Source organism: Tamandua tetradactyla, chromosome 21 (assembly GCF_023851605.1).
Source record: "Tamandua tetradactyla isolate mTamTet1 chromosome 21, mTamTet1.pri, whole genome shotgun sequence".
Taxonomy (NCBI): Eukaryota; Metazoa; Chordata; class Mammalia; order Pilosa; family Myrmecophagidae; genus Tamandua; species Tamandua tetradactyla.
In genome coordinates, this window is record NC_135347.1 from 3,990,677 (window position 1) to 4,016,025 (window position 25,349).

Consider the following 25,349-nt stretch of genomic DNA (forward strand, 5'->3'; position numbering starts at 1 on the left):
CTTGTCCATTGATGGACATTTGGGCCATTTCCATCTCTTGACAATTGTGAATAATGCCGCTATAAACATCAGTTAACTGGTACTGAAATTGTGGATCATATGGCAATTCTATACTTTGCATCCTGAGGAGCCACCAAACTGCCTTCCAGAGTGGATGAACCATTCTACAGTCCCACCAAGAGTGAATAAGTGTGCCTCTTTCTCCAATCCTCTCCAGCCCTTGTCATTTGCTGTTTTTGTTTTTGTTTTGGCTTGTTTGCTTGTTTTGATAATGGCCATTCTGGATGCTGTGGATGATATCTCAGTGTGATTTTGATTTGCATTCCCCTAATAGTCAGTAGTTGAACAAATTTTCATATGGATTTTAGCTACTTGTATTTCCACTTCTTAAAAGTGTCTATCCGTGTCTGTGAAGGTTTGAAACTATGTGTATGCCAGAAAAGCTATGTCCTTTAATCATCATGCAACATTGCTGGATGGGATCTTTTTTATTGTTTCCAAAAAAGATGTGACCTACCCAATTGTGAGTGGTACCTTCTGATTAGATGATTTCATGGAGATGTATCTCCACCCATTCAAGGTGGGGTCACTTACTGGAACCTTTTAAGAAAGAACTATTTTGAACAAAGCTTTGGTACAGACAGAGCCTTCACAGACAGAGACCTTTAGAGATGTATAAATCTTTCCTTCAGGGAAGCCTTATGAAATGAGAGGAGAAAGCTAGTAGATATCACCATGTGTCTTGCCAGATGACAGAGGTGTTTTGGACCCATCAGCCTTTCTTGAATCAAGGTATCTGTCTCTGGATGCCTTAGTTTGAACATATTCATGACCTTAAAACTGTAAACTTGAAGCTTAATAAATTCTCCTTTTTAGAAGCTGTTCCATTTCTGGTATATTGCATTCTGGCAGCTTTAACAAACTACAACTGATTTTGGTACCAGAGAAGTGGAGTGCTCCAGTTTGCAAGCACCAAACATGTTGGAACAGCTTTTTAAATGGATAATGGGAAGATTTTGGAAGAGTTGTGAGGAGCTTGATAGAGAAGGCCTAGAATGTTTTGAAGAGGTGGTTGGTAGAAATATGGACTCTAAAAATACTTCTGATAAGGACTTAGACAGAAATGATGCATGTATTATTGCAAACTGAAAGGAAGGTGGTCTTTATTTTAAAGTGGCAGAAAATTTAGCAAAACTCACTACTGGTTTTAGATGAAAGGCAGATTTTAAAAACCATGAACTTGGATATTTAGCAGAAGAGATTTCAAAATTAAATGTGGAAAGTACAGCCTGTTTCCTCTTTGCAGCTTATAGTGAAATGTGACAGGAAAGAGATTGAACTCTTGGGTTAAAAAAAAATCAGAAACTGATGGTCTGGATAGTACTGTGCTTCCAGAAAGGGAGACACAGAGAATAGTGCTCCACATGAGAATTTAACCAAATATGGAACTAGTCAGTTATTTCAGGAAAAGCCAGGATGGAGAAGGATTTGTGGAAAGTCTTATTCTCTGATATTATGATTTCTTCATATTACATAGAAAGCCAACAAGAGTGTGGCAGGATCTGTACCAATGGAACCACTACCAGTCCAGACTAAAAGGAACAGAAAAGGGAAAAAATTGAAAGCAAAATACCTTCAGAGGCAGAACTATGGAAGCTAAGGTTGGAAGCCACGAAACCTTGGGCCAGGAAAGTAGACCCACCCAAGCACTTAGAGAGAATGAATTTGCCCCGAAGGCAGAGGGTGAGCCTTCCACCTCCATTTTCTGGAAGAGTTGTGCCCCAGGCCTTGGAGAGGGTAAAGCACATTCCTTGGGGATTGGGGACAGCCTGGCTGCCACCCTATTGTTCTGGAGGGGTTGAGCATGTGCCCCAGAGATGTTTAGAGAAGGTCGAGCTGAGAAAGAGTTGGTCTCTCCGATGTCCTCCAAAGTCACATTTGGAGAGAACAGGGCTGTTGCATATGCCCTTGGAAAGGGCAGAACTGCCACTCTCTCAAGCCCCAAGGATAAATGACTCTCAGACTTTGAAATCTAATGGCATTTGCCCTGCGGGTTCCCAGAACTGTTTGGGTCAAGTGCCTCCTCTGTTCCTTCCAATTTCTCCTTATGGAAATGGGAATATGTATCCTATGACTGTCCCTCCTTTGTATGTTGGCAGCAGAAAACTTGTTCTGAGTTTTACAGGTCTAGAGCCAGAAGAGAATTTTGTCCTAGGACAGGCCATGCCTGTTACTGAATTTGTTGAGATTTTGTACAGTTTCTGACTTTGTATTGTATTTGTATTTTCACTGAAATGATTTAAGACTTTGTGATATTGTGATGAATGTATTTTGCATTTGGAAATAACACGTTTTGGGGGGATCCAAAGGAGGGACTGTGCCAGTGGAAACTGTCAAATATCCCAGAAAAGCCATGTTTTTTTAATCCTCATTCAATATTGCTGGGGGGAGGGGAGTTTCTTTTATTGTTTCCATGAAGATATGACCCACCCAATTGAGGATGGTATGTGGCGTTATTTTCATCTCTGGCCCTGCTGTCGTTTTATTTTTAACATCCGCTTCTTTTCAACCTAGGTAATCCAAGCCTACGTCACCATCACCCGATCCTACCCCTCAGTGTGTTTGGCTACCCTTCCCTCTCCATCACGCCCCGACCCCTCCCCTTATGATCTGTATATATTCCGGGGCTCCCTGAGCCTCGGGGTCTTTAGCTCCTGGGAGGTCACGGCTTAAACTTCTACCAACATTAAAGCTACCTTGCCTTAAGCCTTAATTGACTCGGCCTCCAGTCCTTCAGACCCGCAGTGGTCCCCTGCGTGCACTCTCCTGACCCAGACCCCCGAGCTCGAACCCCCTCAGCGACCCGGAGTTCTATTTGCCCCTGCTTCTGCGGGGAGGATGGGCTGCAGGTCAGGCGGTCCCATTGCGGGGGATCGTGACCAAAGCCGCAATGGTACATTTTGATTAGGTGGTTTCCATGGAGATGTATTTCCATGTATTCAAGTGGGCTGCTTACTGGAGCCCTTTAAGAGGGAAAAATTTTGGAGAATGCTTTAGTGCCCACAGAGCCCACAGAGCCAGACACCTTTGGAGATGCAAAGGAAAATACCCCGAGGAAAGCTTTATGAAATTAGAAGAGAAAGTAAGTAGAGTTGCCATGTGCTTCCCAGCTAACAGAGGTGTTCTGGACCCACTGACCTTTCTTGAATCAAGGTATCTTTCTCTGTATGCTTTAGTTTGAACATATTCATGGCCTTAGAACTGTAAACTTGCAACATAATATATTCTTCTTTTTGAAAGCCATTCTGTTTCTGTATATTGCATTCTGGCAGCTTTAAAAAACTAAAACAATGTCTTTTTTTTTGCCCATTTTTAAATTGTGGTGTTTGTCTTTTTGTTGTTGAATTATAGAATCTTTATATATATTCTGGATATTATACCCTTAGCTGATAAGTGGTTTCCAAATATTGTCTCCCATTGCATAGGCTTCCTTTTTACTTTCCTGATGAAGTTCTTTGATGCACAAAAGTGTTTAATTTTAGGAGAACCCATTTATATATCCCTTTTTCCATTGCTCACACTTTGGATATAAGGTCTAGGAAACCACATCCTATCACAATATTTATAAGATGTTTCCCTATATTTCATCTTAAAAATATTATGGTCTTAGTTTTAATGTTTAGGTCTTTGATCCATTTTGAGTTAGTTTTTTGGGGGGGAAGGGGAGTGGTTCATGGATTGGGAATTGAACCTGGGTCTTCTGTATGGAAGGTGAGCATTCTAACACTGAACCACCTGTACACTCCATTTTGAGTTAATATTTGTATGCAGTGTGAGATATGGACCCCCTTTTGTTCATTTGCATATGGATATCCTGTTCTCTAACAGCATTTATTGAAGAGGCTGCTCTGTCCCAGTTGGGTTGCCTTTATCACCTTCTCAAATATCATGGTCAGTCTATATCTGAGCACTCAATTCTATTCCAATGGTCAGTATATCTATCTTTATGCCAGTGCCATGCTGTTTTGACCAGTCTTTTTTTTTTTTTTTTTTTTTGTAGTATGCTTTAAAGTCAGATAGTGTGAGAACTCCCACTTCATTTTTCTTTCCTAAGATAATTTTAGCTATTCAGGGCACCCTACCCTTCCAAATAAATTTGACTATTGTTTTTCCTATTTCTGCAAAGTAGGGATTTTAATTGGTTTCACATTGAATCTACAAACCCATTTGGGTAGAAATTTGACCTCTTCAGTATAGATAATCTTCCAATCCATGAACATGGTATGCTTTTCCATTAATTTTAGGTCTTCCATGACTTCTTTTAGCAATTTTGTATAGTTCTCTGCATATAGGTCTTTTGTGTCCTTCGTTAAATATATTCTTAAATATTTCATTCTTGTCGCTGCTATTGTAAATGGATATTTTTCTTGATTTCTTCCTCAGATTTCTCATTACTAGTATATAGAAACACTACTGATTTTTGGGTGTTGACCTTTGATACTGCCACTTTGCTGTACTCATTTACTGTCTCTAGTAGATTTGCTGTAGATTTTTTCATGATTTTCAACATATAGTATCATGTCATCTACAAACCGAAAGTTTTACTTCTTCATTTCCTATTTGAATGCCTTTTATTCCTTTTTCTTTTCTAACTGCTCTAGCTAGAACTTCCAGCACAATGTTGAATAATAATAGTGACAGTGGGCATCCTGTCTTGTTTCTAATCTTAGAAGGAAAACTTTCAGTCTTTCCCCATTGAGGATGCTGTTAGAAACTGAGGGTTTTTCCTATGTTCTCTTTATCTTGTTAAGAAAGTTCCCTTCTATTCCAATCCTTTGAAATGTTTTCTTCAAGAAAGGATATTGAATTTTATCAAATACCTTTGATAATATTATTGATAAATATTATCAAATACCTTTTTTTGCATCAATCAAAATGATCATGTGTTTTCTCCACTTTGATTTATAGATGTGGTGTATTACATTAATTTATTTTCTTGTGTTGAACTAGGCTTGCATACTTGGAATTCCACATAGACATGGGGAATAATTCTTTGAATGTGCTGCTAGATTTGATTTGCTAGTATTTTGTTGAGGATTCTTGCATCTGTATTCATTAAAGAGATTGGTCTGTAATTTTCTTTTGTGGTAGCACATTTATCTGACTTAATGTAGGGTGATATTGGCTTCATAGAATGAGTTAGGTAGCTTTCCCTTCTCTTCAATTTTTTAAAACAATTTGAGCAGGATTGGTACTAACTCTTTCTTGAATATTTGATAGTATTCACATATGAAGCCATCTGACCCTGGATTTTTCTTTTTGGGGAGTTTCTTGATAACTTATCCAAATATTTATTTGCGATTGTTTTTTTGAGGTTATCTATTTCTTCCCAGGTCAATGTTGGCTGTTCATGCTTTTCTAGGAATTTGTTCATTTCATCTATATTGTCTAGTTTATTAGCAATAGTTACTCATTTTATCCTCTCCTTATCTCCTCTATTTCTGCAGGGTCAGTAGCTATGTCTGTTCTCTTATTTCTGATTTTATTCATTTGCATTCTCTCTCTCTCTTTATCTTTTTTTTTTTTTTGTCAGCCTAGCTAAGGGTCCATTAATTTTTGTGATTTTGTCAAAAAACCAAGTTCTGGTTCTGTTTATTTTTTCTATTATTTCATATTCTCAATTTTATTTATTTTTGCTCTAATCTTCATTATTTATTTCCTTCTTTTTACTTTGTGGTTAGTTTGCTGTTCTTTCTAGTTCTTCCAGGTGAACAGTTAATGCCTTCTTTGATTTTTGCTCTATCTTCTTTTGTAATATAGGCATTTAAGGCAATAAATTTCCTCTCAGCACCACCTTCACTGCATCCTATAACTTGATATGCTGTGTTTTTGTTTTCATTTGCCTCAAGTTATTTACTGATTTCTTATGTAATTTCTCCCATGACCCAGTAGTTGTTTAAGAGTGTGTTGTTTAGTCTCTCTATATTAGAATTTTCCAGCCCTCCACCTGTTATTTATTTCCAGCTTAATTCCATTATGATCTGAGAAAGAGTTTTCTATAATTTCAATCTTTTTATATTTATTGAGACTTGTTTTTGTCCCAATATATGGTCTATCCTTAAGAATAAACCATAAGCTCCTGGGAAAAATGTATATCCTACTTTGTGTATAATGTTCTCTAAATGTCTGTTATGTCTAGTTCATTCATCATATTAGTAAAAATCTCTGTTTCTTTATTGATTCTCTGTCTAGATGCTCTATCCATGGATCATAGCAGTATAGTGACATCTCCAATTATTATTGTAAAGATGTATACTTCTCCCTTCAGTGTTGTCAGTGTTTGCCTCATGTATTTTTGAGCACATTGGCTCATTGCATAAATATTCATGATTGTTATATCTTCTTGATAATTGTTCCTTTTTAAATACAGTGTACTTTCTTGTCTCTTTTAATTGTTTTACATTTGTAGTGCAATTTGTTAGATAGAAGTATAGCTACCTCCACTCTTTCCTGGTTGTTGCTTGAGTGAAATATCTTTTCCAACCTTTCATTTTCAATCTCTTTTTGTCCTTTGCTTTAAAGTGAGTTTCTTGTAGACAGCATATAGATGGGTCCTGTTTTTACAGTCTATTTTGCCAGTCTATGTCTTTGATTAAAGAGTTTAATCCATTAATATTTAATGTTATTACTGTAAAGGCAATGATTTCTTCTACCATTTTGACACTTGGGTTTTATATGACATAGCTTATTTTTTCTCATTTTACATTTACTTATAGTCTTCACTTCTATACTCTTCTCCAGACCTCTCTCTCCTATCTTTTCCTATCTGCCTATTATGGGAGTCCCAGAAGGAGAAGAGAAGGGAAATTTTTCCCTTTCAAATTTCTTGCAGAGGTAGACTCTTAGTCACAGACTCTCTCAGTGCCTGTTTATTTGAAAATATTTTAAACTTTCCCTTGTTTTTGAAGGACTGTTTTGCCAGTTATAGAATTATTGGTTGGCAGTTTTTCTCTTACAGTAGCTTAAATATATCATACCACAGCCTTTTTGCCTCCATGGTTTCTGCTAAGAGATCCACACACAATCTTATCATGCTTCCCTTGTAGGTGATGGATTGTTTTGCTCTTGCTGCTTTCAGAATCCTCTCTTTGTCTTTGATTTTTAACAATCTATTAGTAAGTGTCTGAGAATAGATCTATTTGGATCTATTCTGTTGGGGTCCCCTATATGTCTTGGATCTGCAATTTTATGTCTTTCACCACAGATGGAAAATTTTCAGTGATTATTTCCTCCATTAGTCTTTCTGTCCCCTTTTCCCTTCTCTTCTCCTTCTACAACACCCATAATAGGTATATTCATGTGATTCATGTTGTCATTCAATTCCCTGAGATTCTGCTCCTATTTTTCCTTTCTTTTCTCCATCTGTCCTTTTGTGTGTAGGATTTCAGATGTCCTGTCCTCTAGTTCACTAATCCTTTCTTCTGCCTCTTCACATCAGCTGTGGTATGTGTCCTTTTTTTTTTATCTCTTCAATCATGCCTTCATTCCCGTAAGGTCTGCCATTTGTTTTTCCAAACTTTTAAGTTCTTCTTTATCTTCTTTATATCCTTCATCTCTTTTGCTGTATCTTCCCTCAACTTGTTGATTTCATTTTTTATGTGATTTTGCATGCCTTTTCAAACATCCTTAATTAGTTGCTTCCACTCCTGTATCTCATTTTGAAATGTTTGTTTATTCCTTTGACTGGGCTGTATCTTTATTTTTCCTAGTGTGACTCACTATTTTTTGAGGTTGTCTAGGCATCTGATTTCCTTGATTAGTTTATTCTGGAGGTCATTTTTGCTCCTTTACTTAGGGTTTTCTTATTGGTTTGCTCTGTCCTTTATCTGTTCTTTGGCATCCAGTTCAACTTTTTCTAGTTCTTTAGCATAGCTTCTGTTTAACTGATCAGAATTTTTCAGCTCTTGTTTTTCCGGTCCTTGCCCTGCATTTCTGGAACATTTTTTTGTTTTTTTTTTGAGGAAGGTCTCCTCAGATATGATTGACCCCTGTCAGATTTTCTCAGACTAGACAAGCCATGTCTCAGGAGGTTGGTGTCATCAGTATCAAGTTTCCCTGAAGATAAGACCTGGCACATTGTCAGAGTTTCCGAGGAAGCCTCTAGATTCTGTGTTTTTTCCTGCCCTGCCTAGCAGATGGCACTTGTCAGCCTGCAGATTCTCACCAATGCATAGTGATTTGTTGCCTTTAATTCTCTGCAGCCTTTCTCAGGGAGGGGCATGATTGGGACAGAAGCTGAGGTAGAAAGTCAGCTTAGGTTGCTTCTCTTATCCAGCCCCTGGGGCCTGAATTTTCTGTAGGAGGGCCACTACTTGAGCTGGGCCCTGCCCCCTTTTATTAAGGAAAATACATCCTTTAGGATATTATCTTTCTCATTAGTTTGTCCCTCAGAACTATCTTAATTCAGTTCTTGCCCGGGTCCTACTGACAACTGAGACTGCCCGAGAGTTTCTCTAATGAGCTATTTGGAATAGTTTAAATTAAAATAAAATAAAAGAATAACAAATCCCTTTTCAGAGACAATCTCCAGTCCCCATGGTTTCAGTACTCTGAGCTCAGCTAACTCTAAAATCTTTCATCTTTATTCCATTTCACTTTATACTTTTTCTCTGTCCACCCTGCCTCCTCTCTGCCAGGATTAAAACTGCAATTAGAGCTTAACTGAGCTACTTTCTCTTGCTCCAAGTAGAAATGACTTCAAGATAGGCCCTTAACAGAATTATCCCCATTCACCTGACTACTTCAAGACACACCCTTTAGGGAATTATCTCCATTCACCTGATTAGTAACTGTTCACCCTTATCTGGGGCAGTGCTGAAGTCTGATATTCCCCTCAGTTCTATTCTAATAGGCTATTAAGGGGTTTTAAAACAAAAGAAAAGAAAAAGAAAGAGAGAGAGAGAGAGAGAGAAATCCTTTACAGAGCAAGCCTCTTGTTTGGCCACAGGTTTGCCAAACAAGAATCAGAGTTGGTACAGAGTTCTATGTGCCCCCTTTACTTGGGACGCAGCCTTTTTTCAGTATTGTGCTTGCCCAATTAAAAAATCCCCTGTTGCGAGCTCCATGGATGTGCCAAGGCCTGGTATCATGGGATTGAGAGACTTCTTGGCCAGATAGGGGAGGAGAAAAATGAGACAAGGTAGAGTTTCAGTGGCTGAGAGATATCAGCCAGAGTTAAGAGGTTATCCTGGAGGTTATTCTTGTGCATTATATAACATCCCTTTTTTGGTGTGTGGTGTATTGCAGTGGTTGGAGGGGAGTACCTGAGGCTGTTGAGCTGTGTTCCAGTTGCTTTAAATCCTTGAAGATGATTGTGTGATGATATAGATTTTACAGTGTGTCCTGGTTTGAAAGGATTAGGTACCCTAGAAAAGCCATGTTTTGATCCTGATCTATCTTGTGGATCAGGATTTAAACCCTATTCAGTACTGTAGGTTGGAAACTTTATTAGATTATCTCCATGGTGATGTGACACACCTAATTGTGGGTATTAACCTTTGATTAGAGGGAGATGTGACTCCACCCATTCCAGGTGGATCTTAATTAGTTTACCAGAATCCTTTAAAAGAGAAAACATTTTGGGCATAGCCATGAGAACCATGAGAGCTCACAGAGCCAGAGACCTTTGGATATGAAAAAGGAAAAAATCCCCTTGGGGGCTTCATGAAACAAGAAGGCTGCAGATAAAAGCTAGCAGATGTCACCATGTTTGTCACATGCTTTTCTAGTTGAGAGAGAAACCTTAAACATCATCAGCTTTCTTGAACCAAGGAATCTTTCCCTGGATGCCTTAGATTGGACATTTCTATACCCTTGCTTTAATTTGGACATGCTTATGGCTTTAGAACTGTAAACTTGCAATTTAATAACTTCACCTTTTTAAAAATTATTCTATTTCTGGATTATTTTATTCTGGCACTTAGCAAACTAGAACACAGTGTGTCTGTGTGATTGTGGGAACCTTGTGTCTGATGCTCCTATTGTCCAGAATATGGACAGATGAGTAAAAAAAATATGGATGGAAAAAGGGAATAGGCAGTAAAATAAATTGGGTAGTTTGAAATGATAGTGGTCAATGAGGGGGGGGATGCAATGCATGAGTTTTTTCTTTTTTCTTTTCATTTCTTTTTCTGGAGTGATGCAAATGTTCTAAAAATAATCATAATGAGGAATGCACAGCTGTGATGATATTGTGAACAATTGATTGTACACCATGAACCATGACTGGAAGATTTGTCAGTAAAAGTATTTTTTTTTAAAGTCTTTGTTGTTGGGTGTTTTTTTTCCATCAGCCCCACCCCTTCTCTGCCAGAGCTAAAACTCCTGGTTACTTTAGTGGTCACTTAAAGTTTAGCTGTGCTCTGGGATTGTTTTCAGCAGTCAAAATTTGTTAATTCCACTATTGGAGCTTGGTTGATCTACCTTCCCTGCTCCTAGTAGAGTCTGCTTCTTTTTCCCTTGGGGAACCAGCAAACTATGCTGGTGGGGGACAGTCATCACCTTCCATAGATTGGAAGACTTATAATTCTTTGTGGGCCTCAGCCATTCCACCCATTCCAGATTGGGGTACAAAGTATGTCCAGTCGCTGAAGTAGCTTAAACAGTGGTCCCATACAGTGCCTGGCTATTTACTAGCTGCCCTAGAAGAGAAACTAAATTCCACATTTCAATACACCACTATCCTTTATTCTAACGTTTTGTTTGTTTTTTAATTTTACCTGGTTTCTTCATTTGGCCATGTCTTCTTGCATTCTGTGGAGGAGTGTAAACAGTGCCCTAAACATTATTAATCCCTTTATAGGTAAATCATTTTCAAAGATGAACTCATTAGATTAACATTCCAATTAGCCTTGCTTTACCTAGATTTATGGTCATCACTTTGGTTGTGTGTTGTCTATTCATTCTTCATAGAAAGAAATTGTTGGAGGTAGTGATTCTCCGCAAAAAAGAACATGTTTGCTCTTGGCCCCATTCATTGTCTAATTCGGTTTCAATATGATCCCTTTTCACCTCTTCATTAAGAGGAAAGGTTGAAATTAGTGCTATTGCTTCTAACACTATTTCTATTGTCTAGTTGGCTTTTATCCCATTTGGATTTTGTTGAATAAAAGATAATCATTTTTACCATTCCTATGGCCTATATTTTATGATACTCCAAACCAAAGGTGTGAAAATCTGTAGTGACAAACCTGAACTGATATTGAGGCTTTAGCTGTCCCTGCTTAGTTTCTGGCACAGTATTTAGTTTTGGAGACATCTCCAAATCGTAGGTACTCCCACCAGTCTCTCTTATTTCCATTGCAATTTTTTTCTGGGTAATAGTGATATGAATATAATATAAAAATAAATTTAAAATGTTAAAATATGTTTGTGGTAAGGAATAAGTGATTTTCAAAAAGAAATCATCACACAGTGGAAAACTTTTCCCTTTTAATATAGTCCTTATGAATTTATCAGATTTGGGGGGCAAACAGACAGTAGAAATGGGAAATATATTTTTTCTTTCTTTCTTGTACATAATTGATTGTGTCTCAATCCAGTCCTTTCAGGATTTTACCTAGTAGAAATTCCTCCCAGATTCTAACAATAGATTGGCTATTGATTCAAAGTTGTACTAGTTTTATAAGATTTTTTAATTTAGTTTGTTTGAATATTTGGTGTGATTTTTTTCCTACATTACAGAGATTTCAGAGAAAGTTTGGGAGATAGTGCATTGGGAACAAAATGAGCCATCATTTTAAGCCAGAAACCAACCCTTTTGGAATTGAGTGTCTTTGCTGGCTTTTAGTTAGCTTTCCTAACTGCATGTCTTCTAGCCCTTTCTTTGAAAAAAGATAAAGTTCTTCATAGAATTTATATATCATCCAAACATTCCCAGGGATTAACCAATGAGCTTGATAATGAGAGCGTGCAATGCTTTCAGCAACTCTAGCATTTTAAACTTTGCCATATTTTTTTCAAAATGAAGATTTCACATGAGATAAGTTAATAGTTGACTCAAGCCAAGTAAAGATATATAATTAATTATTTACAATTTTTAAATTAAAAAGCTCTGAAAACAAGGTTTGGTGCAAACTCATTTGGGTGCAAAATTGGACCTATAATGAATTGGAGGATAAGTATTATCTTATTTAATCCCACTTTGTATGCATAATTGGCTGCAAAAATATTAATGTGTCTGATTTGAGGGGCCACTTCAAACCCCTTGGAGTTTTATATAATATATAGTATGTGTACCAGATTTCTTCAATCAAAAGTCTGGGAGATTGTGGACCTATGCTGTGATTACTGCTTGAACAAAATGATAATCCTAATGCTGTACATGGAAAAACAGCAATTTGAAATATAATTATGCTAGCTCTTCAAAACAGAGTTGGATTCATTTTTCACAGTAAAGCAATCTCAAGTGTTTTAAGGATCATCATAGAAGTAGTGTAATTCTAGTTCTACCTACTTTTCTCTCTTTTCTAAGGTAATATCAGCTTAGTACACCTAAGGGATACCTCTGTAAACACATTCATGGCACATAAATAGCTAAACAAGATCTTAATCAATTAAAAATTGTGACATCATATTTTAGCCAGATATTCATAAAAGAAAAACTGAGAAAAATATTACACAACTGGGTAGTCAGCAAATTGATTCTAAATACTGCCTATTGAAAATATATTCTTTCCAATTTTTATTGAAGGAAATTTTACATAAATTCTGTTTAAAAACATATAACAGCCAAGATTTGAAGGTGCAGTTCATAAAACACTTTCTCTGGACTTCTGAATACTCTTGGCTTTTATTCTTTGACAGCACCTCACAAAATTTCTTAACTGCCTTGTTCCCAAATCCAGGGTTTTCCCCCTTGTAGCTGATGCCATTTTTAGCTGTTTTTTTTTCTGCTCACTGACTTCTTTCTCACTCATTTCCAGGCAACCAGACTCCTTTTCCCCCTTGCCTACTATTATCAAGTTCATTTACTATCAACTCTATTAATAGAAATTCCCACTAATGGGGAAGTTCTTTTTTCATCCTCCAAACTATTTTATATTAATTTAATGTAAGTCTTAATTTAATATCATTTCACAAACTTTTCCTGTTTAATGTCAATTAAGAAGTCACTGGCTTGCTATTCAAAACAGCACTTAGTGTCAATTACTGCAATCAGCCTTTCATTTGAAAACTGCATTTTTAAAGTGAAACTGATTTTAATATCAGTCTGAATTTGCTCAGCAATGGATTGAGCAAATTATAAAAGACAATTCTTTAAACATTTCTTATCACTAAGGGACTGCAAATGGCTACTGGAGTTTTCTAATTGATCAAAACTGTGCATCAAAAAATTCAATAATACAAGACTGCTGGCACTAAATCAGGTAGCTCTTTAATGAATTAACTAAAGTTTCAGGTAACTCTTCCAGGTAAATCATTTCACCATATTTCTATTAAATATCATTTTAATTATTTTCTTAGTTCTCCTTTTGTCAGGGTACTTTCTGTTAACAAGAAAACTATACCTGAAAGAGAACAAATGCTCACCCAATTCTGGAGAAGAAAAGAATTTATTCACGATTTTGCAAGAATGGGTGCTCCACCAAAATAATGATGGCTGGCACACTGAGCAACGGAAAACAGTAGTATTTATTCCCTAAGCCTAGCATGCAGGCCCTTCCCTTGTTTCTCCACTGATTGGATACTCCAGAGGTTACAGCCTATCCAAATAATCTAACTAATTCAAATTTCCTTCTGAAGGTTTCCATGTTTGATTGACAAGTCATCTCCTTGTAACACACTGAATTTTTGCCCTTCAATTCAATTATATGCACCTAATGATATACTTCCTAGCATTATTATTATTATTATTATTTTTACATGGGCAGGCACCAGGAATCGAACCCGGGTCCTCGGGCATGGCAGGCAAGCATTCTTACCTGCTGAGCCACCGTGGCCCACCCCCTAGCATTATTTTGTCTTCCCTTACTTGGTTAGCATGTATAGCTTTATAATAAATTAAATCATGTTAGGAGGATTGCAGGAAGATCATAGAGTATGGAGCTCCACGACTCAGACCTTCAACCAAAACAACTAGTAACAGGCAGAAAGACCTGTTTGAAACAAATATTTTGAAACTCTGGAGACCAGAAGAACAATATAGAGAGTCCAAGGAAGAATGCGGGAACAGTAAAGAACAGTACATTGCTCTATGCATACGGTGGCTACCACTGTTCACCCCCTACTCTTATGGCAGGGATATAAAATTCCTCTTCCCCAAGAACAGGGGTGGACACAGTTGATCACTTCTCTTGGATTTTGATTAGCAAATTTGGATAGCTGTAGGCATGGCTGTCAGGGTAGCTATTGTTTCAACCAGTCCAGGACAAAGGCAATGGCAGCCATTACTTCAACCTGCCCTAGAGGGAAGCAGTGGTGGTGGAGACTTAAAGACTCTGCATTTCCTCAAGGCTATGGGAGACAATTAGCTGAGGGGCTGTGTTTGCTGGGCAGGCTAGGAAAGTCTAACTTTGGGGATCAGTCAGAGAAACTCTCAGCACCCTTCCTGATCCCCTCCTTGGGGCACATTAGAACTAGTCAGCACCCCTTTCATGGATCTCTAGCCTACTTTTGGTAGGAAGGACCAATTTGGGAAAGCTCTTTCCATTGTGACCTCCTCAAAGAATTTTCCTTCAGGCAAAAGTAGCTTGAGAGAAAAAAAGAAATATACAAACTATAGGGGTGGACAGTCTGGGACAAAGGTCTGCTGGTTTCAAACACTCAGGAGATAGATGTCTTTCTCCTGGGAAACATAGGGGACAACAAAAGTGCTATAAACAGGAAACTTCAAAACAACTAACAAGCAAAAGCCCAGGACAAGACAGAGGCCAGAAAGACAGGGAAATCCCTGCACATGGCATTTGCTTTGGGCAAACCTTCCTGCTAGGAAGACTGAAGCACAACAACAACAAAAAACAAAACAAAACCAAGAAACAGATATCTCATGGAATAAATTCCAGAGTTAACATATGAAAATACTAAAATTAACAAACTGTAACAAAAGCATATAAGACAAAGGAACATGAAATCAAGACCCAACCAAAGGAAGAGGATAAAAATACAGAATGAAGAAGACAATAATGGGCACATACCAAGCTAAGCCTTTTAAAAGCAGATTTTAAAAATACTCAAGAAGATGAAGGAAAACACAGAGAAGGAAAAAAGATATCAGGAAAACAATAAATAAGTGATATGAAAGAAATAGAAATAGTCAAGAGATAGAAATTTTAAAAAGGAACAAAACAGAACTACTGGTATAAAAGAGCACACTAACTAAAACTGTCCAGGAGAGTTTCAAGAGCAGATTGGAGCTGGCAGAAGAATCAGTAAACTTGAAGAAAAAAAGTATTTGAAATAAGTCAGGCTGAGAAACAGAAAGAAAAAAAGAATTATTAAAAGCAAAAACAGCCAAAGACACCTCAGGGATACAATCACATCTCAATCCTTACATTTATGACCAAATAATTTTTGACAAAGTGGCAAAGACCACTCCAGACACTCTTCTGTCTCCAGAAGAGACAGAAAACAGTCTCTTCAACAAATGACACTGGGAAAAATGGATCTCCATCTACAAAAAATAAAAATAAAAAGAAGGACTCCTACTTTACACCATATACAAAACTTAACTTAAAATGAATCCAAAACATCACTACAAGGACTAGAACTAACAAACTCCTAGAAGGGTGCATAGGCAAGCATCTCAGGACATTGTGTTAGGCAATAGTTTCTTAGACTTTAAACCCAAAGCCCAAGCAACAAAAGACAAAGTAGATAAATGAGACCTCATCAACATTAAAACCTTTTGCACCTCAGAGGAATTCATCATGAAAGTAAAACAATAACCTACGCAATGGGAGAAAACATTGGAAACCATGTGTCCAATAAAAGCTTAATATCCAGAATATAAAAAGAAATCTTTCACTTCACAACAAAAAGAAAACCCAATTTTTAAAATTGGAAAAATACTTTAATAGACATTTCTCCAATGAAGATATATAGATGGCCAGAGAGCACATGAAAAGATACTTAACATTTTTAGCCATAAGGAAAATGTAAATCAAAACCACAATGAAATACTTTTTCACACCCATCAGAATGGTTGTTATTTTAAAAAAAAGAACAAAATTGTAAGTGGATGCAGAGAAACAGGAAAACACATTCATTACTGGAGGCAATGCAAGATGGTGCAGCTGCTGTGGAAGACAGTTTGGAAGTTCCTCAGAAAGCTCAGTATAGAACTACCATAAGACCCAGTAACCCCACTACCAGGAATATACCCAAAAGAATTGAAAAGAGGGACTCAAACCAGTATTTCCACATTGATGTTCACAGCAATATTGTTTGTAATTGCCGAAAGATAGAAGCAACCAAGTGTCCATCAACTGATAAATGGATAAATATAATATTGTATATAAATAAAAATGGAATATTTTTCACACATAAAAAGCAATGATGTCCTACTACATGTAATAATTTGGATAAATTTTGAAGACATTACATTGAGTGAAATAAGTTAGGCACAAAAGTAAATATTATATGATTTCATATACATATTCAACTATTGTATGATTTGAAAATATTCAAATATTGTATGATTTGAAATAATTAGAATAAGGAAACTCATAGAATCGGAATCTAGAATATAGGTGTATTAGCTAGGATTTTTCTATAGAAACAGAATCAGCAGGAAATAGCTGTACATATAAAATTAATGAAAGTGTCTCACATAACCATGGGAACATAGAGTCCAAAATCTGTAGGGCAGGCTGTGAAGTTGACAGCTCTGATGAAATGTCTGGATGAACTCTACAGGACATGCTCACCAATTGAAGCAGGAAGAAAGATTGTCTCTTCTGAATCCTTCTTAAAAGACTTGCAGTGATTAGATTAAGCTCTCTTATTTCAGAAGACAATCCCCTTGGCTGATTACAAATGCAATCAGCTGTGGATGCAGCCAACATGATCATGATTTAATTCTATGAAATGTTCTCATAGCAACAGACAGACCAGCACTTACTCAACCAGACAAATGGGCACCACCACCTGGCCAAGTTGACACATGAACCTGACCATGACAATAGGTTACCAGGGTATGGGGTGGAGATAAGGAATGGGGAGTTAAGGCTTACAATGCACAGAGTTCCTATTTGGAATGATGGAAGTGCTTAGGTAATGGATGGTGGTGATGATAGCTCTACATTGTGAACATAATTAACAGGATTAAAATAGATATCTGAATATGATTAACAAGGGAAATTTTATTTTGTATATATGGTAATGAAATAAAACTTTTTAAAGAATCCATGGAACTCTACACAAACAGGGACCCCTAAGATAAACCATGGAATTTAATTAATAGTGCAATTACAAAAATGTTCTGCAGTCTATTACAACAACTGTTGAACACAATTGCAAGTTATTGGTGGTGGAGTGGCATATGGGAATCTTGTATTTTATGTATGAATGTTATGTAAACCCACAAATTCTCTAATAAATACATACATATATAAATCTTGTTAAAATGGCTTTCGATTGAGTAGCATGTTCAGTCATTGACCATAATAAGTTAATAAATGGACAAGTAGGCTCAGAAATTACACAGTGTTTACCGATTTTAGATTCAAGATTTAGTCTATATATAGAGTTCTGGAGAAGATGGCGGCTTAGTAAGAAGCGCGGATCTTAGTTCCTCCTCCAGAACAGCTACTAGGGGAGTAGAAATGATACAGAACAGCTCCCAGAGCCACGACAGAGATCAAAAAGACAGTGTACCCCATCCTGGAATGGCTGACTGGCTGAGAGAACCCGCTCCGGTGAGATCGCTGAGGGGCGCGGGCTTCACCAGGCGGGGCGGCAAGCGGCTGGAGTTCCTCCCTTCCCCCTTCCTGGGCTGGCTGGGAGAATTGGACAGGAGGTCACCTCAAGCTGCGGCAGCTGGCGCCCACACCACACGCGGCCCCCCGGACCAACTGAGAGAATTGGATCGGAAATCCCCAGGCCGCGGAGAACGGTGACGGGGGGGGGCCCCTTCCAAACACGTGACTCCCCGGGAATGGTGCACTCTCCCGGGTGGGCCGCGATGGCTGGTGCCCTCCCGCCACACTTGGCGCCCCGGGCCGACTAGGAAATTCGGGTGGGCGCTCTCCCAGGCTGCGGCAGCCAGCGACCCTTCCCGCGTTCAGACCCTGGGCCAGCTGGCACTCTTACAAGCCGCTTTGGCTGGCGAACCTCCCCGACGGCGAGGGTTTTCCAAAGTTAAAGGACCCACAGCACCTTTTACTGGTGGGAACCGCAGACAAACGTGTGCCACGAGCGCCACTTACTGGGCGCGATAAGAAAAACAGATCCCAGAGATTTCACAAAAAAATCTTCCAAATTGTTGGATCCAGCACCCAGGGAAATCTGACTAAATGCCCAGACGCCAGCAGAAGATAACGGATCATGCTCAAAAAATTGAAAATATGGCCCAGTCAAAGGAACAAACCAATAGTTCAAATGAAATACAGGAGCTGAGACAACTAATGCTGACTATACGAACAGAAATGGAAAACCTCTTCAAAAACGAAATCGATAAATTGAGGGAGGACATGAAGAAGACATGGGCTGAACAAAAAGAAGAAATAGAAAAACTGGAAAAACAAATCACAGAACTTATGGAAGTGAAGGACAAAGTAGAAAAGATAGAAAAAACAATGGATACCTACAATGATAGATTCAAAGAGACAGAAGATAGAATTAGTGATTTGAAGGATGGAACATCTGAATTCCAAAAAGAAACAGAAACTATCGGGAAAAGAATGGAAAAATTTTAACAGGGTATCAGGGAACTCAAGGACAATATGAAGCACACAAATATACGTGTTGTGGGTGTCCCAGAAGGAGAAGAGAAGGGAAAAGGAGGAGAAAAACTAATGGAAGAAATTATCACTGAAAACTTCCCAACTCTTATGAAAGACCTAAAATTAAAGATCCAAGAAGTGAAGTGCACCCCAAAGAGATTAGACCCAAATAGGCATTCTCCAAGACACTTACTAGTTAGAATGTCAGAGGTCAAAGAGAAAGAGAGGATCTTGAAAGCAGCAAGAGAAAAACAATCCATCACATACAAGGGAAACCCAATAAGACTATGTGTAGATTTCTCAGCAGAAACCATGGAGGCTAGAAGACAGTGGGATGATATATTTAATTTACTAAAAGAGAAAAACTGCCAACCAAGACTCCTATATCCAGCAAAATTATCCTACAAAAATGAGGGAGAAATTAAAACATTCTCAGACAAAAAGTCACTGAAAGAATTTGTGACCAAGAGACCAGTTCTGCAAGAAATACTAAAGGGAGCACTAGAGTCAGATACAAAAAGACAGAAGAGAGAGGTATGGAGAGGAGTGTAGAAAGAAGGAAAATCAGATATGATATATATAAGACAAAAGGCAAAATGTTAGAGGAAAATATTATCCAAACAGTAATAACATTAAATGTCAATGGACTGAATTCCCCAATCAAAAGACATAGAATGGCAGAATGGATTAAAAAACAGGATCCTTCTATATGCTGTCTACAGGAAACACATCTTAGACCCAAAGATAAACATAGGTTGAAAGTGAAAGGTTGGGAAAAGATATTTCATGCAAATAACAACCAGAAAAGAGCAGGAGTAACTATACTAATATCCAACAAATTAGACTTCAAATGTAAAACAGTTAAAAGAGACAAAGAAGGACACTATCTACTAATAAAAGGAACAATTAAACAAGAAGACATAACAATCATAAATATTTACGCACCGAACCAAAATGCCCCAAAATACGTGAGGAATACACTGCAAACACTGAAAAGGGAAATAGACACATATACCATAATAGTTGGAGACTTCAATTCCCCACTCTCATCAATGGACAGAACATCTAGACAGAGGATCAATAAAGAAACAGAGAATCTGAATATTACTATAAATGAGCTAGACGTAAAAGACATTTATATGACATTACATCCCACAACAGCAGGATACACCTTTTTCTCAAGTGCTCATGGATTATTCTCAAAGATAGACCATATGCTGGGTCACAAAGCAAGTCTTAACAAATTTAAAAAGATTGAAATCATACACAACACTTTCTCGGATCATAAAGGAATGAAGTTGGAATTCACTAATAGGCAGAGTGCCAGAAAATCCACAAATACGTGGAGGCTCAACAACACACTCTTAAACAACGAGTGGGTCAAAGAAGAAATTGCAAGAGAAATTAGTAAATACCTCGAGGCAAATGAAAATGAAAACACAACATATCAAAACTTATGGGACGCAGCAAAGGCAGTGCTAAGAGGGAAATTTATTGCCCTAAATGCCTATATCAGAAAAGAAGAAAAGGCAAAAATGCAGGAATTAACTGTCCACTTGGAAGAACTGGAGAAAGAACAGCAAACTAATCCCAAAGCAAGCAAAAGGAAAGAAATAACAAAGATCAGAGCAGAAATAAATGAAATTGAAAACAATAGAGAAAATAAATAGGACCAGAAGTTGGTTCTATGAGAAAATCAATAAGATTGATGGGCCCTTAGCAAGATTGACAAAAAGAAGAAGAGAGAGGATGCAAATAAATAAGATCAGAAATGGAAGAGGAGACATAACTACTGACCTCACAGAAATAAAGGAGGTAATAACAGGATACTATGAACAACTTTACGCTAATAAATACAACAATTTAGATGAAATGGACAGGTTCCTGGAAAGACATGAACAACCAACTTTGACTCAAGAAGAAATAGATGACCTCAACAAACCAATCACAAGTAAAGAAATTGAATTAGTCATTCAAAAGCTTCCTAAAAAGAAAAGTCCAGGACCAGATGGCTTCACATGTGAATTCTACCAAACATTCCAGAAAGAATTAGTACCAATTCTCTTCAAACTCTTCAAAAAAATCGAAGTGGAGGGAAAACTACCTAATTCATTCTATGAAGCCAACATCACCCTCATACCAAAACCAGGCAAAGATATTACAAAAAAAGAAAACTACAGACCAATCTCTCTAATGAATATAGATGCAAAAATCCTCAATAAAATTCTAGCAAATCGTATCCAACAACACATTAAAAGAATTATACATCACGACCAAGTAGGATTCATCCCAGGTATGCAAGGATGGTTCAACATAAGAAAATCAATTAATGTAATACACCATATCAACAAATCAAAGCAGAAAAATCACATGATCATCCCAATTGATGCAGAGAAGGCATTTGGCAAGATTCAACATCCTTTCCTGTTGAAAAACTTCAAAGGATAGGAATACAAGGGAACTTCCTTAAAATGATAGAGGAAATATATGAAAAACCCACAGCTAATATCATCCTCAATGGGGAAAAATTGAAAACTTTCCCCCTAAGATCAGGAACAAGACAAGGATGTCCACTATCACCACTATTATTCAACATTGTGTTGGAGGTTCTAGCCAGAGCAATTAGACAAGAAAAAGAAATACAAGGCATCAAAGTTGGAAAGGAAGAAGTAAAACTATCACTGTTTGCAGACGATATGATACTATACGTCGAAAACCCGGAAAAATCCACAACAAAACTACTAGAGCTAATAAATGAGTACAGCAAAGTAGCAGGTTACAAGATCAACATTCAAAAATCTGTAGCATTTCTATACACTAGCAATGAACAAGCGGAGGGGGAAATCAAGAAACAAATCCCATTTACAATTGCAACTAAAAGAATAAAATACCTAGGAATAAATTTAACTAAAAAGACAAAAAACCTATATAAAGAAAACTACAAAAAACTGTTCAAAGAAATCACAGAAGACCTAAATAGATGGAAGGGCATACCGTGTTCATGGATTGGAAGACTAAATATAGTTAAGATGTCAATCCTACCTAAATTGATTTACAGATTCAATGCAATACCAATCAAAATCCCAACAATTTATTTTTCAGAAATAGAAAAACCAATAAGCAAATTTATCTGGAAGGGCAGGGTGCCCCGAATTGCTAAAAACATCTTGAGGAATAAAAACGAAGCTGGAGGTCTTGCACTGACTGACTTTAAGGCATATTATGAAGCCACAGTGGTCAAAACAGCATGGTATTGGCATAAAGATAGATATATCGACCAATGGAATCGAATAGAGTGCTCAGATATAGACCCTCTCATCTATGGACATTTGATCTTTGATAAGGCAGTCAAGCCAACTCACCTGGGGCAGAACAGTCTCTTCAATAAATGGTGCCTAGAGAACTGGATATCCATATGCAAAAGAATGAAAGAGGACCCATATCTCACACCCTATACAAAAGTTAACTTAAAATGGATCAAAGATCTAAACATTAGGTCTAATACCATAAAACAGTTAGGGGAAAATGCTGGGAGATATCTTATGAAACTTACAATTGGAGGCGGTTTTATGGATCTTAAACCTAAAGCAAGAGCACTGAAGAAAGAAATAAATGGGAGCTCCTCAAAATTAAACACTTTTCTGCATCAAAGAACTTCATCAAGAAAGTAGAAAGACAGCCTACACAATGGGAGACAATATTTGGAAATGACATATCAGATAAAGGTCTAGTATCCAGAATTTATAAAGAGATTGTTCAACTCAACAACAAAAAGACAGCCAACCCAATTACAAAATGGGAAAAAGACCTGAACAGACACCTATCATAAGAGGAAATACAAATGGCCAAAAGGCACATGAAGAGATGCTCAATGTCCCTGGCCATTAGAGAAATGCAAATCAAAACTACAATGAGATATCATCTCACACCCACCAGAATGGCCATTATCAACAAAACAGAAAATGACAAGTGCTAGAGAGGATGCAGAGAAAGAGGCACACATATCCACTGTTAGTGGGAATGTCAAATGGTGCAACCACTGTGGAAGGCAGTTTGGCGGTTCCTCAAAAAGCTGAATATAGAATTGCCATACGACCCAGCAATACCATTGCTGGGAATCTACTCAAAGGACTTAAGGGCAAAGACACAAATGGACATTTGCACACCAATGTTTATAGCAGCATTATTTACAATTGCAAAGAGATGGAAACAGCCAAAATGTCCATCAACAGACGAGTGGCTAAACAAACTGTGGTATATACATACGATGGAATATTATGCAGCTTTAAGACAGGATAAACTTATGAAGCATGTAATAACATGGATGGACCTAGAGAACAATTATGCTGAGTGAGTCTAGCCAAAAACTAAAAGACAAATACTGTATGGTCCCACTGATGTGAACCGACATTAGAGAATAAACTTGGAATATGTCATTGGTAACAGAGTCCAGCAGGAGTTAGAACCAGGGTAAGATAATGGGTAATTGGAGCTGAAGGGATACAGACTGTGCAACAGGACTAGATACAAAAACTCTAAAATGGACAACACAATAATACCTAATTGTAAAGTAATCATGTTAAAACACTGAATGAGGCTGCATCTGAGCTATAGGTTTTTTTTTTGTTGTTGTTGTTTTGTTTTGTTTTTTGTTTGTTTTTGTCTGTCTGGTTGTTTTTTTTTTTACTATTATTATTACTTTTATTTTTTTTCTCTATTTTAACATTCTATATCTTTTTCTGTTGTGTTGCTAGTTCTTCTAAACCGATGCAGATGTACTAAGAAACGATGATCATGCATCTATGTGATGATGTTAAGAATTACTGATTGCATATGTAGAATGGTATGGTTTCTAAATGTTGAGTTAATTTCTTTTTTTTCTTTTTTCCATTAATAAATAAATAAATAAATAAATAAATAAATAAATAAATAAATAAATAAATAAAAAATAAATTAAAAAAAGGATAAGTCTATAACATTCTTAATCTTTATTTTTGGTTCAAACGGACAAGGATTTATCAAAACAACTCATATGTAACATAATATTCAAGAACAATGAGAAAACATTGTAATTTTAGTGAAAAAAATTTCTTAAATATCAGAGTATAGTCAAAACTCTTGATTGCAAGGCATCCATGAGGTTAGTATTACCTAGTAAAGCTCCTCCGACTGATCATGATGTATCTTCCCTGGTGAAAAAATAATGATCATAGGTCAAGGCAGCAAAGAATATTTTCCATGTAACATTAAATAGTCCTTTAAAAAAATAGGTCTTTATTGGGACAACTAAGAAACTTCAGGGGTTGCTGAAACAACCTTGAAGTCTCTCTTCCATAACTAGGCCCATTTCCCAACAATGTGAGTGGAAAAATGAAGGTACGGAAAAAATGAGTAGAAGTAAGCCAAAAATTTTCTTCATCTTTATGCCCCTATTATGAAAATAATGGCATTCTCTCTAAACCAACTCTGCAGGTAAACTCACTGCCCCGACCCCACATGGGGCATGATTCCCAGGGGGTATAAATCTCCCTGGCAATGTGGGACCTGACTCCAGGGGATGAGCCTGGCCCTGACATCAGGAGTTTGAGAAAGATGTCTTGACCAAAAGCGGGAAGAGAAATGAAACAAAGTTTCAGTGGTTGAAAGACTTCAAATAGAGTCGAGAGGTCATTCTGGAGGTTATTCTTTTATATTATATAGATACTCCTTTTCAATTTTTTGGTGTATTGAGTAGTTAGAGGGAAATATCTCAAACCACTGAAGTATAATCCAGAAATTTTGATTCTTGAAGATAATTGCATAACCATGTAGCTTTTATGGTGTGACCTTGTGACTGATACTCCCTTTATCCAGTGTATGGATAGATGAGTAAGAAAATAAAGACAAAAAATAAATGAATAATTGGGGGATGAAGGGGATTGGGATGTTTTAGATGTTCTTTTTTCACTTTTTCTTTTATAATTATTCATATTTTACTGTTTATAGAGCAATGAAAATGCTCAAAAATCAATTGTGATGAGGAATGTGTAACTATGTGATGATACTGTGAACCACTGATTATATACTATGGATGATTATATGGTATGTGAATATATCTCAATAAAATTGCATTAAAAAACCTCTAGTATATGAAGGTGGTTGTGGCATTGCATCTCAAAATCTTGAGTATTATAATTTTTGCTCATTACTATTAATTTAGTAGGAAAAATGTTTCTGAATTTTATTTACTTTTTTTGTTACTAGTTTTGTTGGACTTTGAAATGTGCTTATTAGACTTATTTCTTCTATGAACTGTACATACATGTGCTTTGCTCATTTTTCTCCTAATATTTTAATATTTTTAAATCCATTTGTGTAAGTTCTTTATATATTAAAAGAATGCTTGCAGCTACAATTATTTTCAAGTTT